This window comes from Cupressus sempervirens, chromosome 1 (genome assembly GCF_028749045.1).
Source record: "Cupressus sempervirens isolate cs-2001-9-10 chromosome 1, ASM2874904v1, whole genome shotgun sequence".
Taxonomy (NCBI): domain Eukaryota; kingdom Viridiplantae; phylum Streptophyta; class Pinopsida; order Cupressales; family Cupressaceae; genus Cupressus; species Cupressus sempervirens.
Window position 1 is genome coordinate 696,281,484 of NC_143118.1, and position 15,158 is coordinate 696,296,641.

Genomic DNA, 15,158 nt, shown 5'->3' on the forward strand with positions numbered 1-15,158 from the left:
AACATCCAATCAACGGTTGTGAGGCTGTGATCAAACCACAACATTTCAATTCAAACATTTGCGCAAGGTCATAGGGAGTTAAGCTTAACTCAAGGTCAGGATTGTGACACAATGATTTCCTTTATCGCTCGTTCGAATGGTTAGCATTCGGGTTAGCAATTCAAGTGGTGATGCTGCAAATAGTTGCATATTACACAATCACAGGGGGTTAATAGATAACCACAGTTAAGCCAATGAAGTGGTGAAAGCCTATTGTCGCATTTTTGTGAGGTTAGTTGCTTAACTTTAGTTTCAGGTTGCGAGCTCATGACAAAAGGACACGTGTCATGGTGGGCTAGGTCAATCCCATTCTCTTCATCCTATTGTTACAAGGGCTAGTATCAATGGAGTTAATCGAATAAAAGAAAATTAGTTGAATCAATTTAACTCCATTAATGAGCTTCAGAAGTTTAAGTTGCAACCATGCAAACGTAAATAACTCGGTTAAATCTAATGCTTTCACGAGGTCGTACACAGTTAAGAGCTAAATATGGTTAATATCACGAAATGGCGAATGCCTCTTCTGTGCATGTTTGCAGAGGGTTAAAGTCTACCTTGGATTAGGGTTGTGATCAGACAATTATAGTTTTGAGACTCATCTTCATAGGGTCGCAGGTTTCTAAGTTGCAGTTAGGATTTAAGCCACGACAACATGAGTAGTTAAGTTCATGTCAATTACAGGATCACAGGCATTTTATGCCATGTCCAGTTTCAGCTGCGAAGGTGCAACCAAGGCAGGTTAGATGATCTTGCATCATCGCATGGTTAGAAGGTTGTTAAGCCTAAACTGTGGCAATGGTGTGAAGGGTCATTTTCATGCAATCGTTGGGTTGCAACAATTAGTAAAATGAAGAGAGGGCAAGCTGTGAAGCAGTGATAATAGTTAATATGAAGCAAATCATAGTTTCACAAGAACAAACAACTAATGAAGAATATAAGCTACGAAGCCACGAAACAAGGGGATGAGTGTGGGTCAACAAACAGTTGAATATTTGGCAAGGTGACAGAATACTTCCATATCATTGGGCCACGTGGCAAGGTTAACGATTGAATTGGTGAAAATTTTGATTTGGTGCATTGAAACAATCTCAAAGGTAGCTCTTTAATGGCAAACTAATCCTTTAATCGTCTGCAACTACCATTTGATGATATCCATGCTTGTTTGATACAAAGGACACTCCATCACCACTTTGAGTTAGCTTTCTAGCTAGCCATGCAGTTATGACCTTTGTTCCTGTCTCTTCAAGGTCAGAATTGGTATGAAAGACATGATTTTCTGCATATGGGCATGCACTCAATCAAATCTTCTTTAGATCATCGGCGATTATTCTCCAAGGATTTAATGGTGGTAGTTGAGCTTTAGCTTAAGGTAGAAGTTTCTTACTTATGCTTGAACTATAAAAGCAATATTTGTAAACTCTCCAAGGGTCGGTCTTTCTCTGATTCTATAGCAGTAGTATTCTATGCTCTATTACTGTAATTTCCTTTTACCTGTGAATGAATATAATTCTCAATTGTATCTCATTTTTCCATTAATATATTGTACAAAACCTTGCCTTATATCAATGTATTACTTTCATTCTTTGGTTATATGTTCTATCTGTCTATCTTAGAATGATATAGAGTGAAGTCCCTTAAATCATTTCATTGAGTTATGATCTGTGTATGATCATTGAGTCAAAGTTAAGATAGAATTTGTATATATGAGGACTGTATTGATAAATTGTGCTCATGTGGGCATGGATAAGATTAAACAATACTATTTGGTGTATCAACCCCTGTTAGATTAGAATAGGTAGTTTTCTTTCATGCATTCCTTCTCCTTTTTCCTATCAATAAATAGTTAGGTGCACCTTGATAGTAAGGAAGCCGACCTTCTCTTGAGACTCAATCTCTAATTACAAAGTCCCACACTTTTGAGATTGTTTCCATGTTATACGAGGTTGCCTTTAGGTAAAAACTTTAGGCAAGGGTGCAAAATTTCATGTCAACAATTTCAAAACATGTTTTCTTATGATTGTGCCTTAAGGTAGTATGCCTTTGTTGACCTTGTGAGTATTTTTTTGTTGTTTTTCTTGCTTGGATGTTGTAGGAGGATGGTGTTTGAGACTAGATCAATTGTTAGGGGTCATAGTACAAGTTGAGGTAGAGGTCATGAATCATTGTTGGGAACCTTTCATTTTTTTTAATGGAATCTTCTCTTGCAAGCCTTGGAACCTATTAGAAAATTTCTAAAAAATGATAACTCCAACATAGTAATCCCTAATACTAATGCTAGAGTGTTAATTTCTATCCACCTTAGTGTTAATATCCTCAAAAACTTTTGGTTCAACCTGAAAGATAACCCTATTTGTTCTCTATCACTTTTTGGGGGGGTTTAAATGCATGTTTTGTTTGTAAAAGAGAGGTAGATAAAAGGGTTGATTGTCCTATCCTTAAAAGGAAGCCTACCACATTACCTAAATTAAATAATTATTTGAATGCTAACTGTAAGGACAATTTGCAGAAGTATATGGATAAGCCCATACCTCCACTTGTGGCTATTGTTCCTAAAATGGTCATCTACAATTTGAAAATGTAGAGGCCCTCAAAGTTATGTGGATGCCCTAAAAGTTTAATTTATATTGCCCTCTTAGGCAATGCCCTCAACTCCTCTGTTAAAAGATCAATTGACTAACCTTTTTTGGTCTAAATTCCTTAGGGAGATTGCTAGTATGCTTTGGGAGATGATTGAGAGCTTATGCATTGCATTCATGACTTAATTTGTCATTTATGTCAACATATCATCTTTTTGGACAGTTCAGGCATAGTAGTAGAGAAAAATTTGTTCGATGCAATTCATGGTTACAGAAGTGCATTTAGTGGGGTCAACAATATGTTCTTCAATGCATATAGATGATATGTCTATATTCATGGAAAGAATTAGTGTACAAAAAATTGTATGTTGTTGTTCTTGTTGTATCTTTTTGATGTACTTAATCTTGTTCAGCGAGCTTGGTTTTTGGTTAGAAACATGTTCATAATGCTATGTTCAAGATAGCAGAATTTGGTTTTCAATTTGTGAAGATTTGTAAAGAATAATGTGTAGGTTATTTCCTTAGAGGTCAAATGAGTTATATAATTGATATCATTTTTGTTGGACACAATTGATACTGATGAGTGAAAGTGATGCTAATGTTGAACAATAGAGAATCGAGCTTGTATTAGCAAAGTATGTCAGAAGGAACCATTTATTAAACTAGATAATTGGAGACAAGAATGTAGGTGTGATGACAAGAAGCAAGTTGAGAGACAATAGATGTGTGATTTCTTAATTTAAGCCTAGAATAGTCAAAGATGCACTAGAAAATGAAGATTGGATTAATGTAATGAATGAATAAATTGACCAAATTGAGAAGAACAACGCTTGGACATCGATACCAACACCCAAGAACAAGATTTTTATTTGTACAAAGTGGACTTCCCAAAATAAGTTGAATGAAAATGGAGAAGTGACAAGGAACAAAGCAAGACTAGTATGCAATGGATATGCACATAATGAAGGAATCGACTATGGCAAGACTTTTGCTCATGTTTCTATATTAGAAGGTGTATGGATTTTACCTGGATATGTTGCTTTTAAAGGATTCAAGGTTTATTGGATGGATTTGAAGTCTACATTTCTAAATGAAATTTTGGAAGAGGAAGTCTACATTAAGAAACCAGAAGGATTTGTGGACTAGAATCAAAAGAACACGGCATGCAAACTACACAAGGCTTTATATGGATTGAAGCAGGCACCCTGAGTATGGAATGAGAGATTACATTCATACTTGATGAGAATTGGTTTTGTAAGAATCAGTAAAAATAGTAATATGCACATGAAAGGTGAATCTAAAGACAAGATCTTGATTGCTAAAATATTTCTTGATGATATCATATTTGGAGGACTTGAATTGATGTGTGGAATATTTACTGATGAAATGAGAAATGTGTTTGAGATGTCAATTTTTGGAGAGATCAAATTCTTTATTAGATTGCGAGTTCACCATAATTGAGTCCAAATATATCAAGGAGAACTTGAAATTGTTTGGCATGGAAGAGTTAAGACCAGTTGGTAAATCGATGATTGCAAGATGCAAATTATCAAAGGAAGGTGATAATATGAGGTAAATGAAATAGTTTACATATCAATAATTTGTAGGCTATAATATATATTTCTCACAGTAGACCAAATATTGCTCATGTTGTAGGTATAGTGGCAAGATTTTATTCTAATCTAAAGGAAACACACATGACTATAGTGAAGAGAATCTTTAGACATTTGAAAGGAACAGAGGACTATGGTTTTAAGAAAGAGATTTTGAGTTGAGAGTCTAAACTAATGCTCATTGGTTGGGCAATGTGGATGACATAAAAAGTACAAGTGGAGGAACTTTATTTTTAGGGGAAAGATTGGGGACATGTATAAGAAAGAAATAAAATTGTATTTCATAATCTACTACTAAGCTAGAGTATGTAGCTATTGCAATCAATTTATCTAACATTGTGTGAATCAAATAATTAGTGGAAGGAATGCAAGAGGAAGTGATCAAGCCTATAACAATCTATTGTGACAACACAAGTGGTATACATATTTCAAATAATTCAATGATGTAGGCAAAAATAAAGCATATATTAATCAAGTATCATTTTGAGAGAGCTAGTTTAGGAGAAACAAGTAAGGTTGGACTATGTGAAGTCAAAGTAACAAATTGCAAATATATTTACAAAGTCATTACTTAAGGATACCTTTGAATATCTTGAGAGGTAAACTATGGGTTATTCCCCTGTCTAATTTTAACTAGAGGAAGATGTAGGATTACATTAATTCATGCTTTATCAATATATCTATTTGTGAGTTGGTGCAGGAGTTCATTCTTTAGGTGCTGCCTAAAGTTGTTAAAATGAAATTGGTAGTAATAGTCAGTGCAAGAAGGTAGAAGGTACAACTGCATGGAAAATAAGGTTTATAGATACCTTTGGCATTGTTGTCAAAGGGGGGAGAGATTGGATTTACTTGGGAAGAGTATGAAGTCAGGGGGAGAAGATGTGAATAAGAGTGTATGCGTTAAGGGGGAGAATATGAGTATGTAAGATGTTGGATATCTAAAGGGGGAGAAAAATACTTGAAGAACTAAATCAGAGAATAAAGAAAGGAGAAGATTATAGTAGAATAACTTGAGAATGAGCAGAGATGAAGAAAGAAAGAAGGAGAAGCATAATCAAAAGGGTGTACTTGATGATGGATTTGATAGTGAGATGTGTTAGTAAGAAGATCATGAAGTTTATTGATGTTTGGTATTGGATGGTATATTTTAGAGCATGTTTCTATCAATTCCAAAGGGGAAGATTGTTGGACACAACTGATACAGATGAATGAAAGTCATGTTGATGAGGAACAAGGTTAGATAACTAAGCTATGAGATGTATGTATAAGAGTTAGATTACTCATTATGTTTTCATTGATGTCAAGATGATTAATAGTACCAATTCATGTAAGTTGAAAATTATCTGAAGGATGTGGTGTTGAATAGGGAAGTGGATTGTAAAGATAGAAGTTGAGATGTAGAAGTAATGTTAAGTATGTGAACTTAATTGGGAAACTGATGAATTGGTCTATGACAAGATAATATTGATTTGATTTTTTTACATGTTATTTAATGCTTACATGCGAAAGTGTTATTTACTATTGTGGTTCAGCTGATTAAGGTTGATTTATTTACCAAGTAGAATTGTTGATGAGTTAAAAAGTTGGTGATTTGTTTAAAGTGTTTGAGGATAGCTAATAGACCAATATGGATGGAACGTTGGAAGGCTTTAGCTTAGATGGATAAGGACCAAGGATAGATTTGGGAGATGCAAATGGATAGTGGGTATGGATATCAACATCTTTAGAGTGAGCAATTTGACCATGGTCATCAATAGACTCATGAGTAACTTTGATAGGAGCATTTGAAGCTTGAGCATAGTTTTGAAGTGGATATGGAGAAGTAGAACATGAGGGCACGCTTTGATCTTGACATGTTTCTTTAGATAGAACATGCATAGAACTTTTCTCGTGATTTTTAGTAAGTTCAATGGAAATAGTGGAAGTGATTCCTCCATCATACTTAGGAGGTGGGTAAGATATAGGATATGGAAGAGTGACATCTTGAAGGAGATGAAAGGATGCTTTATCTTGACCTTTCTTGACATTTATATCTTTAGATTTTTGAGAGTCATCTTGACATGGTGTCACTTCTAAGGACAAAGGAGAGTGTGGAGTTTGCATGATAGAATCTTGAAGAGGTAATGAAGGACTAGCTGAAGTAGGCATAGTAGGCATATAATCACATGAAGGGGAGGATCTTTAGTCTTAGTAGCATGAAAAAGTTTTGTAGCCAAGTGAAGATCAGCTTGATTTTATTTCAGAGGTAGCCCTTGAGGATACAAATAGTCAACGCAGAAAGCATTAGGTTCTTTGTTTGATGGAGGTATATTGGAAAGATTTGAAGTTTTGAGCAATTCATGAATGTTGGAAGAAGTGAATGTGTCAAGGAAACCATCACTGGACATAGGTTCATTAATATGAGCTTGCATGAACAGTGGCATCACATGAGTCTTTAGAGGTTCCAACATCAACAATCCCATCATTAATAAGATCTTGGATTTTATGTTTCAGCTCAATGCAATTTGAAGTACTATGCTCATTATGTCGATGATATGCACAATATATACCCAAGAATGGGTTTTCATATGAGCTAGACTTAGGAAATGTGATGATCTTGGTGCTAAGAAGTGTTTGCAAAATGTCATCATATGAATCTTCCAAGGGAGTAAAATTCCTCTCAAATGTATTTCTAGGATCCTTTTTTTGTTTCTCAAGTGCATAACATGCATCCATGTATTTATCATATTGGTCAAAGATAGGTCCAACATGAAATCTTGTCATAGGCTTAAAGGAGGTATCACTTGCTTGTTTTTAAGAGAGGTCTTTGGATCTAGAAGATGAAGACAAGTGATGTCTTAGAGTAGAATATGTTGACCCAGAAGAAGATGACCCATGTGTATATTGAGAGCTTGAGGAAAGCTCATGTGATTGTTCCATTCTTTCCTCTAACCTATTCTCAAATTTAGACTTCATTTCTATCATGTGCCTAGTGAAATGAAGGTAAGCAAGATCATTTGTTTCTTCTAGTTCTTTGTATCGAGCGTATAGATCTTAAAACTCTTTAGAAGCATAAAATAACTCATGATCATCTAGACTTGGTTGAAGTTTGGGAGCACAAGGTTTGAATGCCATAGTGGTAGATAAAAAAATAAAGCATGAAGAAGACTAGAGGAAGCTAATAAGGTGACACAAGATAAATTGATGTCCAAACTAGAGAGATAGAGTGTTCACTTGTCAAGGAAAGTGTCCAGGCACCTTAAGACACTAATGACTGAAGTCAAGAGCTAGGAAAGAAGCCCAAATAACAAAGTAGATAATGCAACAGAGATGACAAGTGAACAACTTTCCCAATCAAGGAGTGTAGTCAAGAGATCAAGGTAACCCTTTCAACAAAAGAAATTCTTAGTATGCTAGCATAGACCATGAAGATGGAAAAGACCAAAGAGCAACATTAAGCATGTTCAAACACTAGAGACATATAAAATCAAAGTCATATAATGGAACACTTTCTAATAAGCAACATAAACAAATGTTTGCACTTGATGCTTTGACTTGGTTGACAAGATTTGACAATAGTTGATAGCATAGAAAGTTTGATGTTCAAAAGAGAGTTTTTCAAGCAAGATAACAACACATGGAGTAGTATTCAAACAATTAAGAAAGGTACAAATCAACCTTGCATGATAAAATAATATGTGAGGTCTAAAAAGGAAAACCCTATAACTACCGTCATGTGTATGTTAAAAAGATTTCCACGGGTCTAGAACATTCAAGAACACATGAAGCAATATCTACCTAAAGGACATGATTTATTACTCAATACCTTGGCCTACAACTTGATGCTCCCTTTTTTTACACAAAGTGGTTTCCCATAATAGATATTGGCTTTGTCATAGATGGGTTTCCCACATCTAAAGAAACACATATGATGAGTCAAATATTGGGGTGATCCGAGTAGTCGACTAGGATCAATCATTGCACCAAGATATTGAATGGAAAAATAGGGTGGCCTCTAATCCTAAGGTGTCTAGTAAGGGTTTTGTTTACAACACCCCCCTTGCTCTCGATACGGGACACCTTATCATATGATAAGTAACAAACCTCATAACCACAAGAGTACCTTAAGCATTCTCAACTAGTGAATTCCTCATGGTCACAATCCCACAAGTACTTCTACTAGATGAAGATAAGTGTTACGCCCCCCAAGGCTTTGGCCTTTGTCAATGGGTTTTGTGATTATAGTGGGTCAGATTAGCTAGGTTTTGCTTGTTACCACTTTGGGTTGTTCCTATTGATAAATTTCCACCAGTAGCAGGCCCTCTAAAGGTATGAATCTCACTAGGAGATTAAACAAAATGGATCCACACTAAGGAGGCCAAGATTTCTTATTCACCTAAAAGGTGAAGAACGTACTCTCCTATTCCCTAATGCTTCTCCCAAAAATGCCAAGCAAAGTTAATTAAGACCACTAAAGAGTGGAATATCCCACTCACTTTCTTTGATCCAATGAAGGGTCAAGATTTTTGATTCACCCAAAGGGTGAATATCATACTCTCCTACCAACAAATGACCCCTACTCATGAGTTTTATGTGCCTAATAAAATGAAACAACTAGTAGATGTCACACATGAAAATGAAATCGAATACACAAAATTATTTGTTTATTTTTACTTAGGCAGTCTTGCAAACACATTAGTAACCCTTTTATCTTTGACAAGCGTTCTTTTGTTTTGCTTTGGAAAGCAAGTGTGTAGTGTAAAAGCACAAACCTGTGTCTTCTTTTATAAAGAAACAAGATATCAGAATGCGATAGTTCAACATTAATGACAAAAAAAAAAGGTATTTGTGTTTAGAATATGAACATGACATAAACTGATGAAATGTGTAGAATTGGATGAATTTTATGTTTATAATTTTTATAATTTTTTTGAGTAAGAATTTATTCTTTTTATTTTATTTTGAAGTCCCTTTTTTAACTGTAAAAAATATAGGCTGTAGTTCCCGTCAAACAAGTATATGCAGATCATCTTTTTTTGTTTTGATTTGAAATATTTTATAGATGACATGTATAGCTAGGGAACAAAAAAAGAAATAATTATTTTTTATGTATATTTTCTTTGTTATAAGTACTCAAGTTTGACCTTATCAAAATCCAACAATTTTTTCCTCCCATCAAAAATTCCCTATCAAATATATACCTTATTGAAAAAAAATTACATATTCATGAAGAGGATTCTCTGCTCTAGAGATAAATATGATTTTTTAAATTTTTTTGATATGGTTTACTATTTTTTTTCTTTTTTTGAGGGAGCATCTTCTCAAATGTTGAAATATTGACTTATAATATTTTGAGATTATATCATATTATAACTAATCAAAACACTTAAAAAATTATATAATGATGATATTGAATCTGAGATCTATAAAAGGGTATTTTTAGTTTTTGAAAAAAAAAAAAGAGTTGTGATAGAGAAATGAGATTTGACCAAAATAGGTTTTGGTATCCTAATTGGTGACATAGATCTATGCTTTTAAACTATAACCCCTACAAAACAATAAGGTTAGGGCATAAAAACTAAGTAAGGCCTACGACACAAAGTGATTAGTTGCCTCAAAAATCCAAGTTGTCTTCCAATCAAGTGTATGCAAAAAAGGTGCAAACTAATCACAAATGCTCTCTTTTTTACTTTTTGTTTTTGACCTAGTCAACAACATCTGATTTGTTTGCTATTATTTCAGCTCCAAAAATAGAAATGCAAAGAAGAGACCCCAGCTAAAAACTAGCTTTCTAAAAATGCTAGAAATTCAACAATATCTCTCAATTTGTGCCCTAGGGACCCATTTTCCCCAAACAAACTATTTTTTTCAAATTGAGTTATTCAACCCTAATATGACCTCTAAATTCAAAACACAAAGAGAGACCTTTCCAAAAATGTAGAGTTTTCCAAATAAATTGCTGATTTGCGAGCATAAATGATTTTTTATGAAAAATAAAGAAAAATTTATATCTGACGCAAATCAACTCAAAACAATCTAAAAATTGGATTGAGACATGTCAGATGCATCTCAACTTGCAAAAATAAATTCACATCCAAACTCCAAGCAATTTAGAAGATTTGATCAAATCTTTGAAAACCTAGGGTTTTCATCTTCAAACCAATATGCATAAGGGTTAGCCTTAAAATCAAAGTGTGAACCCTACAAAACCACTTGATTAGATCCAATAAATTGTTGTAAAACACCAAAAATGAGAATGCAACTAAAATACAAACAAGAAAATGGAGCTAAAAACTTGGTTTTAGCCCTATGATGGGCACCAAAAATGTGTGTACAAAAAGTGTCACACTTTTATAAAACATTATTTTTGAGAATACCCATGAAAGAGATAATCTCAAGAGGTGGATTATAGCTCTCTATCTATGACATGCAAAGGCTATGAGATGGTGGCTCTCAAATGAACCAAGCTATGCAACCGTTGCAATGTACACCATAAAATGAGAGATTCAAAGATGAGAGAAAGAGTGCTAGCATCCAAGAATCACAATGAATGCAATACAAATGCAAGATATAAACTAAATGAAATGAAAGAGCTAACAAAAATAATTGAGCTAAAACATAAAGGAAACTAAGGTAAAAAGTATTCCATAATGCAAGTAGAATGAGAGTTAAGCTAAAATACCAAAATGCAAGAATGTTCCAAGTCTCCAAAAGCTCCAAAAGCACCTAGAAAATCCTGCAACATAATGTTAGCATGAGAGTCTGAGATTAGAGAATGAGGAGAGAGCCCTCTCTTTTAAAGAAAAATGGACGATAGGGATTAAGAGGTAAAAGAGGTATAATCAAGGGAGGAGAATGCATCTTGGGTGATCCATGTGCACAAGCATCTCCACCGATGAGAAATGATAGTTGAATTTTGAGAGGGAACGAAATGTGTGGAGGAGAATTAAAGTTATTTTATAAATAGAAGATTCCTCTCACATAGAAAATTGTGCATTCATGTGTACACAAAAATACCTTTTCCTCTTATTTTTAAAATAGGAATAACGCTTTATGTGTGCACACTTAAAAGAAGTGGGAAGTGGGACTTTCTATTTAATTAAAAGGGAGAATGTTCTTTTAATTAAATAAAAGACTTAGAATAAAGTGGTCAAACCATAGGTTATAATTGAATAAATAGATTTTTGAAGATTTGATCAAAGATAACCAGTGGATAAATTAAGTGAAATTGCTACAAAGGGGGCTAATAGTCTATATGAACATTTTTGGGTGATTACAAGTTCAACCTGCTTCATTGCAATCTTTGTTGCAACTTTCTCTATCACCTTATTCTCAAATTTTCTCTCTGACCTCTACATAACCTTTTCTCTTGTATCAATATCAGGGGGATTCGATTTCTCCACAATCTGAACTGATTGTTCAAGGATTGGGGCATGTTCACTCAAGTTCTCAACATCAATGGTTTCAAGGATTATATCCTTGATCTCATGCAGTACTTGCTTTTGCTGGTGTTCTCTCCTCATTTCCTCTTGCTTGGTTTTCCTTGCAAATAACTTAGTCAATGTTTTTAATTGATCAAGAGTCAAGTTGTTTGTGTTCCCAATTGGGGATCACATTCATTTCATCTAAGGTAACATGCTTGCCTTGAATTTTCACTAGAGACTTGATTTTCCTTTTCTTTATCCTCTTCCCCTTTGAGTTTGGGGTGTTGGAGCACCATATAGTCAACTATAGACCTTTAGTTTGTACACTTATGCTCAGTCTATGTGTCTCCTTGGTTTGTGTATGCTCAACTATTGTTCTCTGACTCTTAGTAGTAGTCACCTGTTGTTCTAGTGCATTCTCCTTATCTTTTTCAAGATTTTTAATGAGTTCACCTGTGGAACTCGGTTGTCCAACCTTCTTTGCTCCCTCAGTCTAAGGTCCTGAGGCACTTAGTCTCTCATGTATAATAGACTGGTCCACTTGATCATTCTAGCTCTTTCCATGCTTCTCCTCTTCAATATTCACATTAACAAGAACATTGTCCTCACTAGCATCATTCTATTATTCTTGCACTTGGACATTTTTCTCTTCATTAGTCGACACATGCTTTTGCTCAGCTTGACCAATACTTATATCTCCTTTTCCTTGTCCTTCACTGATTGTGAGTATGAGAATAGTAGGGATGACAAGCACAGTTTCTACCTATTATGTGGACTCTTGTGCATCAATCTTTGGATAGTCCTTTACTTGTATAATCATAGGATTGGGGTCCGTCAACTTTTTATGAGTTGGCAATTGTATTGACTTGGTTTGTACAAGATTTTCACTTTGTTTCCTTGGCTTAGCTGTGACATTTCATTCACTTAACACATTCCTTTATGGGCTCTTTTATGGTTCTTCGTTGATGACCATTGTTTATGTTCGCCCTTCACTCATCTGCACCAAATTATGGAATGTATCAACAAGATTATCTGTTCCATCATAGATACCTTCAGTATTATTTATTTCCACATGTTCTTATTCATCTTTTTCTTCTTCTCCCTTTTGCTCATCCCCAATAATCAATCCATATATTTTCATCCACATCATCTTGCTTGCCTCTACAACATTTTTAATTTTGTTTTTCAAAATTTGGAAAGCCCTCCTCTCAGATAAAAATATGTTAAAACTATTTCATGAATTTTGCAATTTGCTTCTTATTTAGCTTATACATGACTTGGGCAAGTGTGCCCTCTCTGATTTTCCTTTCAATACTTAATGCATACTTCCATTTCTCATCTACTCTGCCGTATAACTTATTGGGTATCATATTCCCTAACTCTAATGGTGTCTACTTAAATATTTCCATCATATTTAACACTGCTTCATCTACTTTATTCTTGTCACCCATGCCCAATTTATCAAATTTAATAAAATGGAATCCAGAAAATCCTACACTTCCCCTAATATTTTCACATACCTCATCTATTTTTTGGGGCATCTTATGTACAACCACTCTGAAATGGCTTGTATCTACAGATTTAGTCCTTTCATTATCATCATCATCCTTTTCTACGACAAGACTTCTCCTTAACTTCTTCACTGGTCTGCTTAGCTTGACCTTGTCTGGAGTAACCTTTTTCTTTGGTGAACTTTTGACTTGAGCTGGTTTTGTAACTATGACCTCTCCTTTCTTCTAAGGATTTGCATCTACGGTAGTAGTTTCCCTTGTTCTTTTTTTGGTCACTCTTTATGTTTTAGGGGTAGGCACTAGATCTTTCTTCTTGCCTTTACTAGTTTGTGGCTCAACCACAACTATCTCTTTGCTTTTACCCTCAACTTCTTCTTCTTAATTTCATTCTCCTTCTTCTTCTTCATCACTAGTTAGGTCTTCACCTTTATCTTCTATAATCCGTAATAGCGCCTCCTACTCAACACCTTCACCCAAAACTCTTTCCAGATTTTCAGTCATCCCTTTTCTTTTCCCATTCAACTTAGGAACCTTTGTTTCCATTGTGATTTTAACTTTTGTAGTTTCAAAAGTGTCAAATGGATCGACTTCATTATCTATAGGTTCACCAAGTAATGATGTGATTGTTGCATCTACTTCATCAATGTTAATTTCATAACCTAGTGGCTTCGGCCATGTGATTCTAGGTATGATAGCTTAGATGTAGGTTTAATCTGTATCTACTAGAAAACAAATTCCTTCATAGTTCTTGTCAACTAATGACTTGGGGATCCTTGACCTATTTTCTTTTTTTGCTCAAATTCTACAAAGTAACCATCCAAAACTAACTCAAAATTATCTCCTAATTGACTTATAAACTTATTAATATGTTGGGTGACCATCTTCTTCTTGCTCTTTGTAACATTGCCTTTGGTAGGAAAATAATTTTGCACATAGAAAAATATGCAAACTAACAAAGAACCAAACTTACACTTTGTGTTTTTTGCCTTTCTGATACTCTTTGATTTTTGTTCCAGTTGTTGCAATTGTAGCTCAATTAAGTCGTAAGAATGACCTCTCTTCATAATTTTCCAAGCAATATCAACTACAACACAATGAACTTTGTCTGGCTGGCTTGATTGGTAGAACTTGTGAGCTATTACCTTCACAAAAAAATTTGTCTCAGCATCTTGGATAGTGGAAATTATCATTCCACACTTGTTCCACACTGCCAATGTATTAGCTTCAATTACATATTTTCTTTGGAAACAAATGGTTTTGACTTTGTCTATTGTAGGTTACCAGTCACTCGGTCAATAATTTTCTTAGTAATATCCACTGGTTCACCCTTGAGCCACAACTTCATTTCACGTACATAGCTAAGAACAATCTTGACCCACTCAACTTTGAAAACCTTTGGAAAATCTAGGGCATGGGTGAGTCTGGCCTGGGTAATATGTTTGTGCTCATCTTTGAGATTCCCATCAATGCATAATCTTTCATACACATTCCTTAGCTCAAAAATACCTATCTCACCAATATTGCATGTGTAGCATAACCTAACATCATGGATCATTATAACCTTAGGTGGGATGGATGACAAGGTGCTAGATGCATCACCCTTCAATGCAATCTCTGGATATGCTTTAAACTTTGGTGGTTTTACACATTACGAATCAATTGCACATCATTAGTCTTTGATGCTTCGCCCTTCTCTACAGTTGAACTTGATGTCATTTTTGCGTTTAGGGTTTGAAGAAATTGAACTTTGTTTCACTCAGTATCAACACAACCTTCAAACCACATCCAATTTGCCGATGACACACTATAAGATCTTGGAACAAATCACTTAGCTTCTCTCTAGAATTATTCTAACTCTGCTCTACTCTAAAATCTTGAATGCAAGGTGTTTAAAATGATCTACAAAATTTATTGTAAGGGTTGAAAATTCAATTTTAGGGCCTTGTAAATGCTTTGTACACATAGTGTGTGTATGATAGTTGTCTTGACTTATTCTATAAAACTTGACAGTCACAC